This window comes from Lissotriton helveticus, chromosome 8, assembly GCF_964261635.1.
Source record: "Lissotriton helveticus chromosome 8, aLisHel1.1, whole genome shotgun sequence".
Lineage (NCBI taxonomy): Eukaryota > Metazoa > Chordata > Amphibia > Caudata > Salamandridae > Lissotriton > Lissotriton helveticus.
In genome coordinates this window covers 1,631,202,723-1,631,218,791 of record NC_136069.1, presented here as the reverse complement: position 1 = coordinate 1,631,218,791, position 16,069 = coordinate 1,631,202,723, and the positions used below count along the sequence as shown (strand labels likewise).

The 16,069-nt window shown below is 45.0% G+C and overlaps 1 protein-coding gene across 1 annotated transcript in view; it reads right to left on the bottom strand.

Annotated features, from left to right (window-relative positions):
• The window catches only part of CNGA4 (cyclic nucleotide gated channel subunit alpha 4), a 192,638-nt gene that overhangs the window by 21,846 nt on the left and 154,723 nt on the right, over positions 1–16,069 (bottom strand). The window lies entirely within an intron of this gene.

Below are 16,069 nucleotides of genomic sequence, written 5' to 3'. Positions count from 1 at the left end.
AACAGCTCTTTGAAACCAGAGCAAAAAATAATATGGCGCTCTGCAGTAGAGAATACGGCGGGAGGAATACAAGAGAGAAAGAGGGAGTATTGTGATCAAAGAATGGTGGTCTGATGGATACTCATTTTTCTAGCCCTAGATTCAGTATCTAACATAGGTAGTTTATCCATTGTAATCATTTACTTTGTTGTCCTGCACCCAACCATTCAGCGCTTTGATGGAGTAATCCAAAGAATCTCCCCACGACTGGTTGGGGAGCTTCTGGCTGTCCCTGAACCATTGTCAGAACTTTTATGGGGTCAGTCAAAACTTTGCAATTAAAATGACTTTCATTAGCGCGTATCTGGTTTGGTCACTAACCTCTAATGTTAGAAGTGTCCTGCCCCACAGTAGGCCCAACAGTAGGCATGTTTTTCACAGACCACTCTCCCAATGCTCTTCTGGGACCTTATGGACCCTGAGAGCTACCTCATAGGCAGAAAACCATTTGTATATGCCGTCTCCCAAAACATAAGTGAGCACCAAATCCTTGGTCCTCCAGACACTGTGGGCATGCTGCCTCCCTCACTGCTGGAATCTGCCTGCTGGCTTTGATGTCAAGCTCCTTCAGCCAACAAGACTTTATTTTTACTAGGGCTGTTTAAACCTTCTTCTTCTCTGCCTCCACCTTTATTTTGGCCATTTGCAGCTTGAACCCCATCTCCTCCCTCCTTTTTGTCAGTTCCGCTGAGTATAGGCCATGGAAGGGAGACACTGCTCTATGCCCTGGCAGGGCGCTCCATTCCAGGGGTGAAGTCATCCCTTTCCAATGCAGGTGGCTCCTCTATCTCCTCATCCTCACTGGTGGCTCACCCGGTATGGAATGAGCTTCCGCCCAGGCCCTCGGCGCCTTTTCCAAATCCCCCTACCTGGCAGAAAGTCCAAACTAGTTGCAGAAGTCCTTGAGCTGGGCTACAGCGTAGAGCTCCATGTTAGCCAGCTCAAATCCCAAGCTTGCTTTGGAAAATCAAAAATGCCAATCAAAGCGAATTAATTCAAATTGGTCTCAGATATGGGATTTGTAGTGCACACCAAAATCACTGCATGGCACTGCAAAACAGCAGTCCTTGTCCTCACCACTGATCAGCAATGTTACAAATTGGGTCACTGATTGACTGGGGTATGGTCCCTGGTCAAGCAGCAACTAGAACCCTAGTCAGGATAAGAGGCAGGCAACCCCAAATTAATCTGTGCTTGCCCTCTGGTAGTTTGGCACAAAGCAGTCAGGCTTACCTTATAGGCAGTGTGTAAAGTATTTGTTTGACACTTCAAACTGTAACACAGTGAATACACCACACAAAAAGATCCCACAGCAAGTTAGAAAAATAGATTTGACTTTAATAAATAAAACAAGACCAAAATGACAAAAATTCAATTAGTACAACCAGAGATATTGATTTTTAAACTGTTTGAGAAAAATAGCACCAAAAAGCATGAAGCGCTATTGGGAATATCAGATCACAAGTTTAGACCAACTGTGATGAAGCATGGGCCAGCTACAAGGACCCAGTTAGACCCGCTGAACAGAGTACCTTAAATCCTGGTTGCAGAGTGTTGCGTGGATCCGCATAAAAGATGTGTTGTGCAGCCAAAGTGATGTGTCGTTTCGGAGATGCCGAAAGGCTGTGGTGCAAGGTCCTAGTGCTCCAAAGTTGAGGATCCTATCGACGTGGCTTGCAATGCGAAGCCCGGTGTCGAGAATGAGAGGCACAGCAGAGGCAATGCGTAGGGTCAGATGAGCGGTGAATCTGTTATTGGGAGTTTGAAAGTCATCGTTGATGCTGCCGTCAACAAGGAGTGTGAGGAGCTTGCCCTGGGAAAAGCGTTGCGCAGCAGCAGTTCCTAAAGTGATTCATCAGTCCCAAAATGATGGATGCAGCGGCGATGCAAGTCTTTTGCGATGGATCCGCTCAATGCAGCAACAGTGATGCATTGATTCTCCTTGAGGATGCGTCGCTCAGCAGAGAAGATGTATTAGTTTTGGTGGCAAGCACCTTAGGCCCAATTCCAAGGGTGCAGGACTGGAGTGGCACCGCTTGACAGGGAAGACTCACAAATGGCAGAGACTAGGTGCAAGGATTGGAAGTCTATCATGTCCCTGAGGCTTCAGATCAGGAGGCCAGCCAACTAGCCCTTGGAGTTACTCTGGGTTCTGGAGTCAAGATATGCAGGTCTAGTGCTTCTCACCCAGGCAAGAGGGCAGCAGACAGAAGTTCAGCACAGAAAAGCAGGAGTCCAGCAGAGTGGCAGCCCCGCAGAGTGGAAGTCCTTCAGCAGCACAGCAGTCCTTCTTCCTGGCAGAGTATCCACAAGTCTACAGAAGAGTTGGTGTCTGAGGTCCAGTCTTTATACCCAGTGGTGCCTTTGAAGTGGGGGAGACTTCAAAAGACATGCATTTGAAGTATATAGATACCCTGCTTCCCCTCCATATTAACTACATGGGGTATGCAGCCCTTTGTGTGGGACAGGACAAGGCTATTTAGGTGTAAGTGGGGCTGTGCCCAGCTCCTCCGTTCCATCCTGCCAGATGTGGCCAATTGAGATACACCTAAGCTACCACTGTCGATGAGAAATACTCAAAGCCCAAATGCCAACTACACACAGTCAGGTGAACAGAGACAGGCTGCTGGCACCAAATGGCTAAGTCAAAAAAATGCCAACTTTTTAAAAGGGGCATTTTCAGAATTATAATTTACAATCCTACCTCACCATAAATTAGGATTTTATATTAGGATTCCAGAGAAACCAAACTGCAACCAATTATAACTTCCCATTTGGAAATTACACTTACAAGATGTAATAAGGTATTTCCAGTGTTATCCTATGGGAGATATAAGCCTTGCTGTAATAAAAAACAAACATAAGAGTTTTTCACTACCAAGGCATGTACAACCTAAAGGTTCACGCCCTGCTTTTTAAATACATTGCACACTGCCCTCTGGGCTGTCCAAGACCTACCCCAATCACCCTGGGTACATGTAATGCACTTTATTTGGGAATTATAAGTAAAATTAATATGCCAATTGGGAATGCTCCAATATTCCCATATTTAAAGGAGAGTGCCCATGCACTTTAGCACTGGTTAACCGTAGTAAAGTGCTCAGAGTCCTAATACCAGCAAAAACGAGGTCAGAAAAAGAGGAGGAGGAAGGCCAAAGGACGGGAGAGACCACCCTATGGCTGACAGGGCTAACAAACATCCATGTCTCTTCCCTTTATCTAAGACCAAGTGGGAGGTGGAGAGATTAAGAAATATTGGCAACACTGAAGAAAAAGCATAACAAGTACTAGACAGGAGGGTGTAATGAATGCTGGGAATGATTCAAGCTAAGGGTCACAGAGCTCTGAAGAAGAACTGTTACCTGAGGAACAAAGAGGCAATTATGTGGGTAAAGACTTTTTGGGATGTACATTAAAATATGGGGTTCCATTGAAAGAGCTCTCGGAACATCCAAGGACACTATATTAGGTCAGTTCAAGATGACTCCTCCTCAACACGTAAGGGATGCGATTCAAAGAGAATGAAAGGATCCTAACAAAACTCCCATTCCCAGGTTTATCACAAACCTGTAGCCACTGGAATAAATGCAGAAGAGGCTACTGGACCGTGTGGCTACAGATTGTGGCAAGTCTTGTAGGAAGAACATCTATGCTGGATACTGCATTTATTAAGTATTCAACAGGTCTTATCATGCCTTAAGAGATTGAGTATATATTGCTATATGTCGCAGTCACTGATAACCAATTTAAATTCTCAGTTGATACTATACAAGGGAGGGCAGGTGTTCAACGATCCTGCAAGGGATGAAGAAGCAGATAGAATTCTTATCAAGGAAGAGGTGTGGCGCAGCGGCCAGGGTGACTGATTCCGGAACCCGGGGGCTCACGGTTCGATCCCTGGTGCCGGTGGCAGATTAGCCCAGCACCATGTGACTCTGGGCAATAGCTTGCTTAATCTTCCCAACGGCCCCCAGCGCCTAGAGACCCTAACGGGTGATGGCTCGCGCTTTACAAATGTGGATTGTTATTATCAGATACTTTGCTTGATGTCGTCAGGTCTGTGGATTTGACGATGGGGTACTGATTTCCAAGCAAAGAAACTTAATGCTCAAGGACTGGCATAGAGAGACATCAAAAAAGTGCTTCCTTTGCCATTTAATGTAATCAAACTGTTTGGTTCTGAGATGGAAGACAAACTCCATCCTCTTGTTAAGGTGAAAAATACGACTCCTCCTTCAGACAAAAGCAACAACAGCCTTCCTAAATGAGAACATTATTTGGGAAAATTTCCATAAGACATCAGCAATCAAATCAGACCCACAAGTGACACAAAAACTTTAGAAAGACACAACAAAGCAAAAGCCAACATCACTATTGAAACAATCTAATTTCATCAATCCTACCAGTGGGAAGACAAATTAAATGTTTTCTGTAAATCTGGAAGCACTCTACCCCAGATTCATGGGTGATTTAAGAACTTCTTCCTCCTGATATCTCAAGCAAAGCCTCAGAAGCTGCAAATTCTACCATTTTGCAAAAAGGTCTAGCAAGGGTGTCCCGTATCTCCTACGTAAACTTTGGACCATTTCAGGGGACAAGTACATCTCTTCAGTTTGCCAAATAAACCTGCTCAGATTATCCACTTCCTTGTTGTCTAGCCCTCTGATATATATAGCCCTTACAGATTCAGGATGCCTTTTATGCCCATGTAATCGTCTCCATGGAAATCAAATCCAGAGCTCCCGTATGAATGAATTTATTAACTGTTCAATTAATTAAAATCATTACAGTATGAAAGAATAAAACTGGTGAGTAAAACATGATCACAATAAAACTATAAAGACTGCTGGTTAAAAAGTTTTTTGTTCAAGTATTATATCCCCTCTCAGCTGCACCCACTCGGACCGTCAGCACAGAGTCTTTATCATAAGTCCTTGCACCACGTTTCTTAGACAGCTGCGTAGGCCTTAGCGTTTTTCTCCTACAGCAGTCTGTGGATCGATCTCCTTATCCCTTCCGTTTCGAGCCATTGATTTGGTGCGAGTTCTGTATGGGTTCCTACCTGCTATCTGACCTCACTAATGAGTCCTCCCCCTGAATGGAGATACTGAATGTATTCAATGCTCTGAAGACTGCAATTGAATCCCTCCAATTGGAGGAATGGAAGTTTTCTTGAAGACATATTGTTGTTTCAGTATACAGATCTGCTACGGTAGCCCCCATTTCAATGAACTTGCATCTTTTGTGACTACACTGGCATTTCTCTGATGAAGAGGGAGACCTTTCTCTAGATTGCCCCTCTCCAAACACAATTAAAGGATCTGCCTTTCTTGGTCCTTGGGGAGAATTGTTGGGGGAAATCTGGGACAACACTCATGAGACGACTGTAATGATGCCATTTTGGGCAAGGAACTTCTGTTTCCCACTCCTTCAGACTCCAACACTGCAGAACAATCTAATGCCATCTTGTCTCCAACATCATTTGCAGGTCTCTGTTTTGGAGGTTGAAAGGGGGGAGTTACAAAGGAGATTTCTATCTCACCTAGCAAATGCAGTCTAAAATTCAAGGAAACCCTCCATTTTTTAATCATATTCGAAGCAGTGGGCTAGTTTACAGAAATGTTGTGATACTGAATCTACTTTGCCCTTAACCCTTTTGCTGCGGCGGCAATTCCGCCGCAGCGCTAAGGGGGTGGGGGGGGCCGCGCGGCACTCCGACGCTTATGACGGAACCGCTCCGTCACGGCCCTCGGGTGGGCTGTGCTTGTGACGGAGCGGTTCCATCATGGCCCCGCCCACTCAATGGAACGCGCCACGCATGCGCAAAATCAGCACCGCGCAGGCACGAAATCAGCGCCGCACAGGTGCGGCGAGCGAGCCATGACGGAAGCGCTCCGTCACCAGCACAGCCCACCCGAGGGGCATGACGGAGCAGTCCCGTCATAAGTGTGGGAGGGGTTAACATTGTGACCCATCCTGGATTCTTCAGATCCTTTGGGAGGGTTTTGAAAATAATCTTGCAGTTACTGCCCTCAAAGTTCAATGATCAACAATAAGAGCATTTTGGGAGAACCCTGTAGAATTTATGCACCAGTAGAGATTTCAGCATATTCCCTATTAAAACATTTTTTTTTAGCCAGGCGTCCGATGATTAATTTCTTTCCTGTTTTTTTTTGTTCTTACAGCTTTGAAGGACATCCTTTTGTGTCAAAAGAGCAAGAAGATATCAAAGTCCTCACTATGAAATAAAAATGTTTATGTGCTATCACCTCAGCCTGGATAGGGAACTGAGGGCCATATGCATGAACACATTTTCTCATAGACACAGATTGGGCAAAACCCTTTGAGGCATCTGGCCCCCGATTACTTTGATGTGCAGCGACCCATTTGTAACAACTCTGCAGGTACTGCCGATCTACTTTTCTTGTCAAGAGGCAGCCGTACTATTTTATTTCCCAATCGTTTTTCCCCAGAGTAGATTTATTTTCATTTGCTGGATGAAAAAAATAGTTATTTTGATTTACCTTCAAAGGAATTCAGGAATTCGGAACATTTGCTAGTGAAAATTGTCGCTGATAAAGAAGGCTTCACCAATGACTATTCACCGGACGAATAGTCACCCAGGCTCTTATCTCAAGTAAACTTGATTACGGAAATGCCCTCTACATCGGAATCCCAGCCCATATCATACGCCGACTCCAAATCACCCAGAACCCTGCCACAGACTCATCCTGAACATCCCGTGAAATAAGTACATCTCCCCACGCCTCAGAAATCTCCACTGGCTCCTAGTCCAGGAAAGATGTCATTTCTAGCTACTCAGCGACTCTCCAGAACACTGGTCCAGCTTATCTCAACTACCGTCTCAACTTCTACTAACCCACCAGACACCTTCAGTCCCAGGCAAGAGCACACCTCCCTCACATCAAGAAGACCATAAACGAAGGATGCTCCTTCTCATACCTCACAGCTAAGACCTGGAATGACCTCCAGAAACACCTCAGAACCTTCCCCTCCCTCATGGACTTCCAAAGAGACCTCAAGACATGGCTCTCTCAGATGAAACAGGCACGATCTCCTCCTCTCACCCCAGGCCTGCCCTACTCAGTGCCTGGAATCCCTCCGCGGCGATTACCCGTGCACTACATATTCAAATCGCATAACATGAGCAGATGGATTCGATCAATGATTGTTTTAGCCTATTCAGTGGGTGATCTTCTTCTACCTGAAGGCATTCATGGAAGCTCTACTAGAAGGATGGATTTCTGCTGGGCAGAAGTCAAAGGGGTCCCCTTGGGCTGAAATACGTAAGCAGATACAAGTTCCTCATTGGACACTTTTGTTCAACATTACAGGTAATTACAGGTATCCTCTACTTTGGGTCGCTCAATACAGATTTCCCTTAATCTCATCATTTTTGGTATAGTGAGCGATATTATTGGTACTGATAGAAGTTTTCTATTTTTTGCTATCTTGTTGGCCAGACGGCAAATATGTAAGAGATGGGTAACGACAACACCCCCAACCAAATCGGATTTGCTATCTTCTCTATACAAAACTTCTAAAACAGATCTGGTTCGATTGAAGAACTCTAAGAACCCTATGAAGAGTGCCATTTGGAACAGCCTGGTCTGAGGTTTTTTTTTTTTTTTTTTTTTTTTTTTTTTGGGTTTGTTCTTTTGTCTCCCATGATTAAGCCTCGGTGGAACTCTCAGACTGGGCTGGAGAATTTTGTATTATTTCAGGTTTCAGCCTGTTTGGTCTCCGGCCTAAGTCTCTGGTCTCAAACATTGAAAAGAGAGTGAAACCATCCTCTCCTTAACGAAGGGAGGACGGCAACTGGAGGGAAGATGGTTTTGCTATTGGTAGGTCTTGGACAAAGGGCGGACTCGAATATTATATGACCTACTTCTCCTTTTTGGAGCAACAGTGGCAATCTTCTGGCCTATGTTAGCTCTGGTTCGAGGTGAATGAGGAAAAAAAAAAGAAAAAAAATAGTACATTGAAGAATAGAACAAAACATTTGGAGCGGTGTTTGAGCCCAACCTGGTCTTGAATTGTTCCTTTAATTATTTGTTAGTGCCTCTATTAAATCACTGGGTGTTGTGGTGTCTTAGTGGTGAGGAATTTATTGTCAAAGAAGACCAGGTTTTGAGCTAGGGTCATGGTTGGAATAAGGACACAGGATGTAATGACCAAGATTACTTAACTGTAATCTTCATTACTCTTAGTCCTTAAGTTATTACAACCCATTCGATACCCCTTTTCCTTCAGTCTTCGTTATACTTTTTGTGGGTAGGAGAGGAGGGCGCTAGGTAGCCCACGGCCTTGATTGCGCTTGGAGGGGATTGGGAAGAACTTGATTTCAGCATTTCTTGTTTTCTTCTTCCAGTCATGAAGGTGTTTACCTCATAAGCAATGACTGGCACGAGGATTTAAGGACTGATAGTAGGGAAAATTAGTGGTAAGTAATCTGGGATCAATGGCACTGAGTGGATAACTCTAACTTTGATCTTATCCCAGGCAACTAAGGCAAGGGAAATCTTTTCCCCTCCTATTATTTATGTAGGCATCTATTTTGCATCACATCCCAATATAGGGCATCTGGGACAAAGAATTATCAGAAGTCATGATATGCCTTGCTGCCTCATTTACACTGTCATGGTGCTCTTTCTCCTTGTGAAGTTATTGGGACCCTCTGGAGCTCGAATGGGCAGGTGTGTGAATACCTATGCCGTGCCACCTGTCTGAAGACCACATGTAGGAGCGTAAATGCACTCTGTGCATGCAGTGAAGTGGACTCCCACCTAACATCATAGCTTAGTATGGCCAGGATCACCTCATGGTTCCACGTGTGGGCAGGACGTTCCTGCCAGTGTGGACAGCGCGGTGATTGTGTGGTTGGTCAGGTGGTGGAGTGGATGGGTGGACCTGCCCGGAGGCTGTCTGGTCAGCATTTTCTGAAAATATATCAGCTCTGAAGGAAACTTGGTGGACAATCTGAAAAAAGGTGAGACCTCTTAACAGGTTTGTTCCCCACAACTCCAGAGGTTGCCATGGTGGAGAACCTGCCTGGCGTAGACGTAGAGGTGGATGGCTTGGCACTATCTCAGCGAGAACGGCTGGTGGTTGTTCCACTGGGAAGCCTGGTCACCTCAACCACTCACGGATGGAGGAACCGTGAAGTCATCGGCAACGCAAATCCTTAGAATCCAGAAAGCGGACAATGAGTGGGCAGACACACTGACACGCCATCTCTTTGGGGGAGGGTTTTGGCACCAGCCAGTCTCCTACCCAAGTGCTGAGAAGGTGCCACATCTGTCCTGGGAGCCTTGGCAGGCGACATGTTGAGATCAGATCCTGGCATAGAGTCTCTGAGGTCTGTTTCTGTTTGGACTCCTGAGGGAAGAAGCTGCAAGATTACTCTCACTCACCATGGGCACCCCATAGACCCACAGTCCGCACACTGTCCGCTCACAAGGTTGCCACCTCAATTTCCTCCAGCGCAGCAATGCACCCCAAGTGAGGGAAGTGGCAGGGACCAGAAGTGTGTGACCTGGGAGCCTTGCTCTAACCCCTAGAGTATGTATGCGGTATTATGGCTCTTTCCACATCTGTAGAGTTCTCAAACATGCAGTGGAGTGCTCTTTTCTACTCCTTCCTTGTGACGACCTAAGGACTTACCTAATCTTGTGGACTTCCCTGCCCAGGGGACAAGACTCCAGGAAGAGCGGGTGCTTGGGCTACACCTATATTGTCTCCAAGCATTGAGGAGGGAAATATAGATCACAGCTCTTCCAGCTGTGCTCAGGTGAGAAGTAACACTGGTAAGTCCTTCTTTTGTTTTTAACATATTTGAACTCCAGGACCATGAGATAAATATAAGTGTACTTCAGCTTGTTTTACTGACTGTGTCCGTTACTAACAAAATACCACAATTTACACAAGACACAAATCCTACAGATAATTTAACTGCTATGTTTGTTTACTCTCTGACACCTTACAATTGGCGTTGTGAGGAATGGGCAATGTGGGTCCTAGCCCAGGGCCCCAGACTTTCAGGGGGGGCCTGATAGAGCCAGCTCTGTTCTGCAGAGAGTCTTGCCCTGATGACCTTGAATTATTCTTAAACATATTGGGCCCGATTCACAGAACTAACTTAAGACAAAATCCTAAACTTACAACCATTTTGGTCTTCACGGACACACTTACTCATTTTGGTATTCACAGAAGTTAGGAGTCCTAACTTTAGGACTCCTAAATGCCTTCTGTGAATACCGAAAGTCTTAAAATTTGGATTTTTCTCAATTTAGTAGTAGGAAAGTTAGGACTCCTAAACTGAGAAAAATCCTAATTTTTTCGACTTTCGGTATTCACAGAAGGCATTTAGGGGTCTTAAAGTTAGGAGTCCTAACTTCCTTGAATACCAAAATGGTAGTAAGTTTAAGATTTTGTCTTAAGTTAGTTCTGTGAATCTGGCCCATTGTTTTAAATATCGTTTTTCTTTCATTTATTTTAATGTGGGAGGGTCTACTACAGACATTTTGCTGAGAAATGTTGTTTGTTTCATTCAGCATCCACAAACATGTTCTTTTAGATCAAAACAGGACTTCACATATGAGAAATGGGCGGGTGTCACAGAGATTATTTGTAAAAATATTAGTGAGCTGCTGCTGTGGTACAATACTGAAAAACACAAACTACTATCCCTGAATCTTAGATGTAAACACATTTAGAATGTGGACGAGTGTGCCTGTGCACTGTCAGTGACCTGGCCAAAGAGGGCGTGAAAAAAGTGAAACTGGATCATAAATTCAAAACTGTTCCAAACAGGGGCCCCAAAATACGTTTGGCCCAGGGTCACTAAAACACTTAGGCTGTCCTGCTTACAAAAAAACAACCCCAGTGATTTTTGGGGATAGAATAGGCAAAACCTCCAGCTGTCCCCCTGAAATGCTCAGAAGTGTCTCCAGCTGCCTGTGGGCGCCGGAGGGGGCTTGTGGTAATTGTTCAGCGTCACCAGAGAAGTGATGAAACATAATTCCCCGATGGCACGAGCAAAGTGAATTAATGTCCTTAATGAAATGAAATTATTCCCGAATAATGTTGGAAAATGCAACAAGGGCTCCCAAGAGATTCTAAACTGCGTTCTAATAAATGCACGAAGCTCTGGCGGGTTAATTGAGAACAGGAGAAAGGAAATGGTGTATTATATTTGTGATTAAAGGAAACAAATAAAAATGTGTTTGAATTCTGTCTTGCAGGGGTGGGAGCGCCGAGTGGGGACTGAGGCAGGAGGCTGAGGGGCTCCGAAGGGATCTGATGTGGGCCGCTCAAGGGGGTAGCGGTCAACGCAGCAGGTGCAGTGGCACCGGAGCCCAGGAGAGTGCGGGGCACACCGAACACGAGGGGCACTTTGAACCCTCTTTTTAAGGTTGCTCACGTTTTTCCAGGTGTTCATTATGATTGTGAGGTCTCCTGCAAACATAGGGAATAACTGCAATGTTTTTGTTGCTGTTGAACGTACCAAAAGATATACTATACGCGAAATAAGTGTTCTTGTTCTTTAAGTCGAAAGGATAAATCACAAGTCGCCTCCAATTAAAGCATTTATTAGATTTTAGAGCTAAGTTTCCCAGAACTCTCACATTTTCTAGTGGTTAATGCAGTACAGGATCATTCTTTGCATTCTGGGACTTGTAGTACTGATTTTATAATGACACAACAGGACTGCAAGTCCCAGAATGCAAAGTTAAATCTTGCACAATATGCGTTACGACTAGCTCTAGGAAAGTGCGGTTTACCACGTTTCAGTTTAACTGCTGTTCCTTGTGTTTGGTGCAACTTCAAATGACTCACCTGCCATGCACGAGACTTCCATTGCTATTTATACAGTGCATTGCTGCCACAAGTCTGGCCTCGAAGCGCTGTCAACGCACCTTGAGGCACGCAGTTGGATCATGTTTGAATGGGAAGGGTGTTGTGTGTAGTGGAGTAAAATATGTCGCTTCAGTGACAGTGGATGACGTGTCCCTGTCATCTTATACAAAGTGTATGGTGCATGTGATGGAAACAGTGGTGAAAGGTGCGAGGTAAGGACCGTGGGACAGGCTGCGGAAGCAGTGCAGGAGCTGCTTGCGAATGGCCGGTTACTGACCAGTAATCTACATTACTCCAAGTCCTGGTCTTCCTCGCCACAGTAATAACTGAACGAGCAGATGTAAAACAGTTTTTGCTGTCACAAATGTGAATCCGGACCCTTTGCAACCACAAAATTGGTATGCCCCATGTACAACCTTATTTTGAGAGTCTGTAGCCTATTACAGACTCGCAAAATATGGTTTGCGACTTGCTATTAGGAAGGGGCGTGCCAAAGGCATCCCTTCCTAATAGCGAGTCTAACTGCAATGTATGATTGTTTTGCAACAGTCGCAGTTTACCACCTATTTCAAGTAGGTGGTAAGCCACTCACAAATGGGAAGGGGTCCACTACCTACTCTTAAAAAATGAAAAAGAAACATTTAATTTTCCTTTTGCAAATGAATCCAGTTTTCCTTTAAGGAAAAAGGACTGCCTTTTAAAAAAACTGCTATATTTAAAAAGCAGTCGCAGACATGGTGGTGTGCTGACCCCAGCAAGCCACCATCCCTGTGAGTGCTAGCCATTCCTAAACAGATCGCAAGTAGCACCTGCCTCATATATATATGAATGTGGCAGGCAATTTGCAACTCCATTATGAATTGTTAACAGTGTCTGTGACACAACTGTACATTGCATTTTGCGAGTCGCAAAGCAACGGAATTTGCGAGTCACAAAATGTAAGGGTCGTACATCTGGACAGCAGATTTTGTTCTGCCCAACTTGTCATCCTCTGAGCCGCTGCATTCAAGAATGTCGATCTCGACCCTCCTCGTCTGTTGACATATGGCACGCCGATCGAATAGTCGGTCCTGAACAGAGCATGCTGATGAAGTATCTGTGTTCTGGAATAAAACAGACTCTTCCAGATGGCCATTAGTTCTCCCCCATATGATGACTGATGTTGATCCACCATTGACCACTTCCCTGTGCTGTTACTCCTCAGAGAGTTGCTCCCCAACTGATCATTACATCCGTAGTCACTGCAGATGGGCTCAAAGGTGCTAAGTGGAATCTTTTCTCCAGCAATTCCATCTTCAGCCACCAAAGAAGATGCTGGGAGATTTGTTTTGTTACTGGAAGAGTCCTCTCACATTGCATTGATAAGGGTTTCCAGTACTTGGGTACGTGCATCGGCAGGGGTCTTAGACGTAGCCTGGCCTAAGGTACCAGGCACATGCAGGAAGCCATATTTCCTTGAACTTTTATCCAATTTCTGGCTTTAGTCTGAGTTTGAGCCAGACATTTGAAAAGGACCTTCCTTAGTCTTTTAGCTCTGTCTAGAGGAAGGAACACCATGGCTAAATCTGATCTGAATTGAGCTCCTGCTTCTTGTACAGGTGTGAGATGACACCTTGAGAAACACGTCAGCAGCCCGTGCTTGGATATGCAGCCCTGCATTGTTCATAACCCCTGAAGGACTAAATCCCTGGGAAAGGTGCCAGGAGCCACTATGGAAATGCATGGAGACCCGGGAGATAACGTTGTTTTTGAGAACACCATCAAGTCTTGTGGCTTTCATCAGGACCTGAAAAAAATCCCTAAAAAGGATTCTAGGACAGTTTCCTCTTATATGACGTATCAAAATGTTACTATTATATAAACACAGTCACTTTCAGTTCTTCAAGAATAATTCATCGCACAAAACCTTTTCAAGGGGCTTACATTGGCCCCATAAGGTTCCGAGGAGGTGAGTGGGCCCAGTCGTCACACATTCATCAAGGGAAACCATCCATCATCTGCACCTAAACGGATCCTCCACGCCCTGTATGTGTAAGAAGATTTGAACAGATTCTGTCCTGATGACTACAGAAATGCCCTCTAGGCCGGCATCTCCACCCAGCTCCTCAGAAGACTCCAGACGATAAAGAATGCTGCAGCCAAACTCATCCTGGACCTCCCCAAATGAACTAACATAGCACCCACACTGGAGAGACCTCCACTGGCTCCCCATCCAGAAGGGATGTATGACGTTACAACGCATACTTTTACAACGCCTACCTTTACAACACGGTTTTTACCACGCATACCATTACAACGCATAGCGCTTTGGGGTGCTGGATAGTGAATAGTTTAATTTACTATTCCAACTCCAGTCCCCCTGGATAGTAGGGAAGGTTATTGGATAGTAAATTAACCTATTCCCTATCCTAGAGCGCCCCCCAGAGCAATGCGTTGTAATAGTTTGCGTTGTAAAAGTTGTGTTGTAATGGTAGGTCGTTGTAAAAGTTTCGTTGTAAAGGTTACATACCTCCAGAAGAGATGTCAGTTCAAGGTCCTCATTCATGCCTACAAATCCTTCCAATACCTAGGCCCTGCCTACATCAACCATTGACTGAACTTCCACAAACCCTCGAGACACTTCCACCCCTCTTCACTTACCCTTGCACATACACCCCCACATCCATCACAACCGCAGTGGGGCCGCTCCTTCTCCTCCATCGCTGCCAAGACCTGGAACGGCCTTCCCTTCAAGCTCTGTAAATCTGCCCTGGTGCCAGGCTTCAGAAAGAGGCTCAAGACCTGGCTCTTCTAAAGAGACATAGCACCCGATACCCCTAGGGGTGACCGTGTTGCTCTTTACAAATGCTGACTGATTGATTGATTGATGAAACAGACGTCTGTGATCAATTAAAGGATGAAAATGTGATTTTCCTTCTTCTAGTTTAAGTCCAAACAACTTGTTTCCTCCAAATGATAGATGTAGGGCTGTATTTTTCTGAGCTGAATCAGTATGCCAATCTCTCAGAAATATGCTTCTCCTTGCCAATATGAAAGCTCCCTCTGATAAAGTGAATGCTCGAACCACATCAACGGATGTATCGGAGAGAAATTCCGACTGACTTTGAACGTTTTCCAGCAGAGCTGTGCATTCAGTTCCTTCTTCAATAGATTCAAACAAATCCATTACAGCTGACATTGTATTTTGACTTGTACAGGCTATGTAGATTCCTGCTCTCCTGGCAAGTTTTGATCCTGCATTTGCTTTCTTTAGGGCAGAGTCGACCCTCTTGTCCATGAAGTCCTGTTGCATATTCTCCTCTGCAGTTGATGGCCTCTCCAGTAGACTCGCCGCCAAAGAATCCACTGGGACAGTCTCTAGAATCTTCTGCTCCATCACATCTAATAGGCATAGTTTAGACATGAAGGGGCTTATTTATAAGCCCTTGCGTCACTTTTACGCCGCCGGTGCATCACTTTTTGTGACGCACCAGTGGCGTAAAAAATTCAGCATGTTGCATCATATTTACAAAGTGACGCATCTAGGTAGATGCGTCACTTTGTAAACCCGTGCGCCACATTATACCTACGTCAGGTATAATGTATGCATGGTGGGCGTTCTGATGCAAGTAAGCCTCATAGATGTAACACAGTGAAATCTATGAGATTTCACTACTCCACTTCTAGGACGCAAATGCGTCAAAATCTTAAGCCTGCCTCACAGCAGGTGTCAGACTGACGCAGGCATTTGAAATGGGACTTGCCCATGTAAAATAATCCATTGCTGGAGTTGCGTCACTTTTGTGAGACACTCCAGCAATGAGTCATTTTTTAGCCTACAGATACGTCAGTATTTCTGACGTATCTGTAACTCCTTCCGTCATGATGCGTCATATTGTAAATATGACGCATCCACCATCTCGCAAGGAGGGTGCAATGAAAAGTGACGCATCACTGTTTTCACGCAGCAATGCATCACTTTTCATAAATGAGGCACAAAATGTCTGATCACAATCTTTCCATTCACAGAGCATTACGTCTAAGAGATGTTGGCGTAAGGATAAAGATGGCGCATCAGCTTTATGGAAACTGACGCAAGGCTGGCTGAGTAGAAGTAGAAGCGGTTTCTTCATTAGGGGACCATATATTCAGGTATTCTCTAGAAAGAATG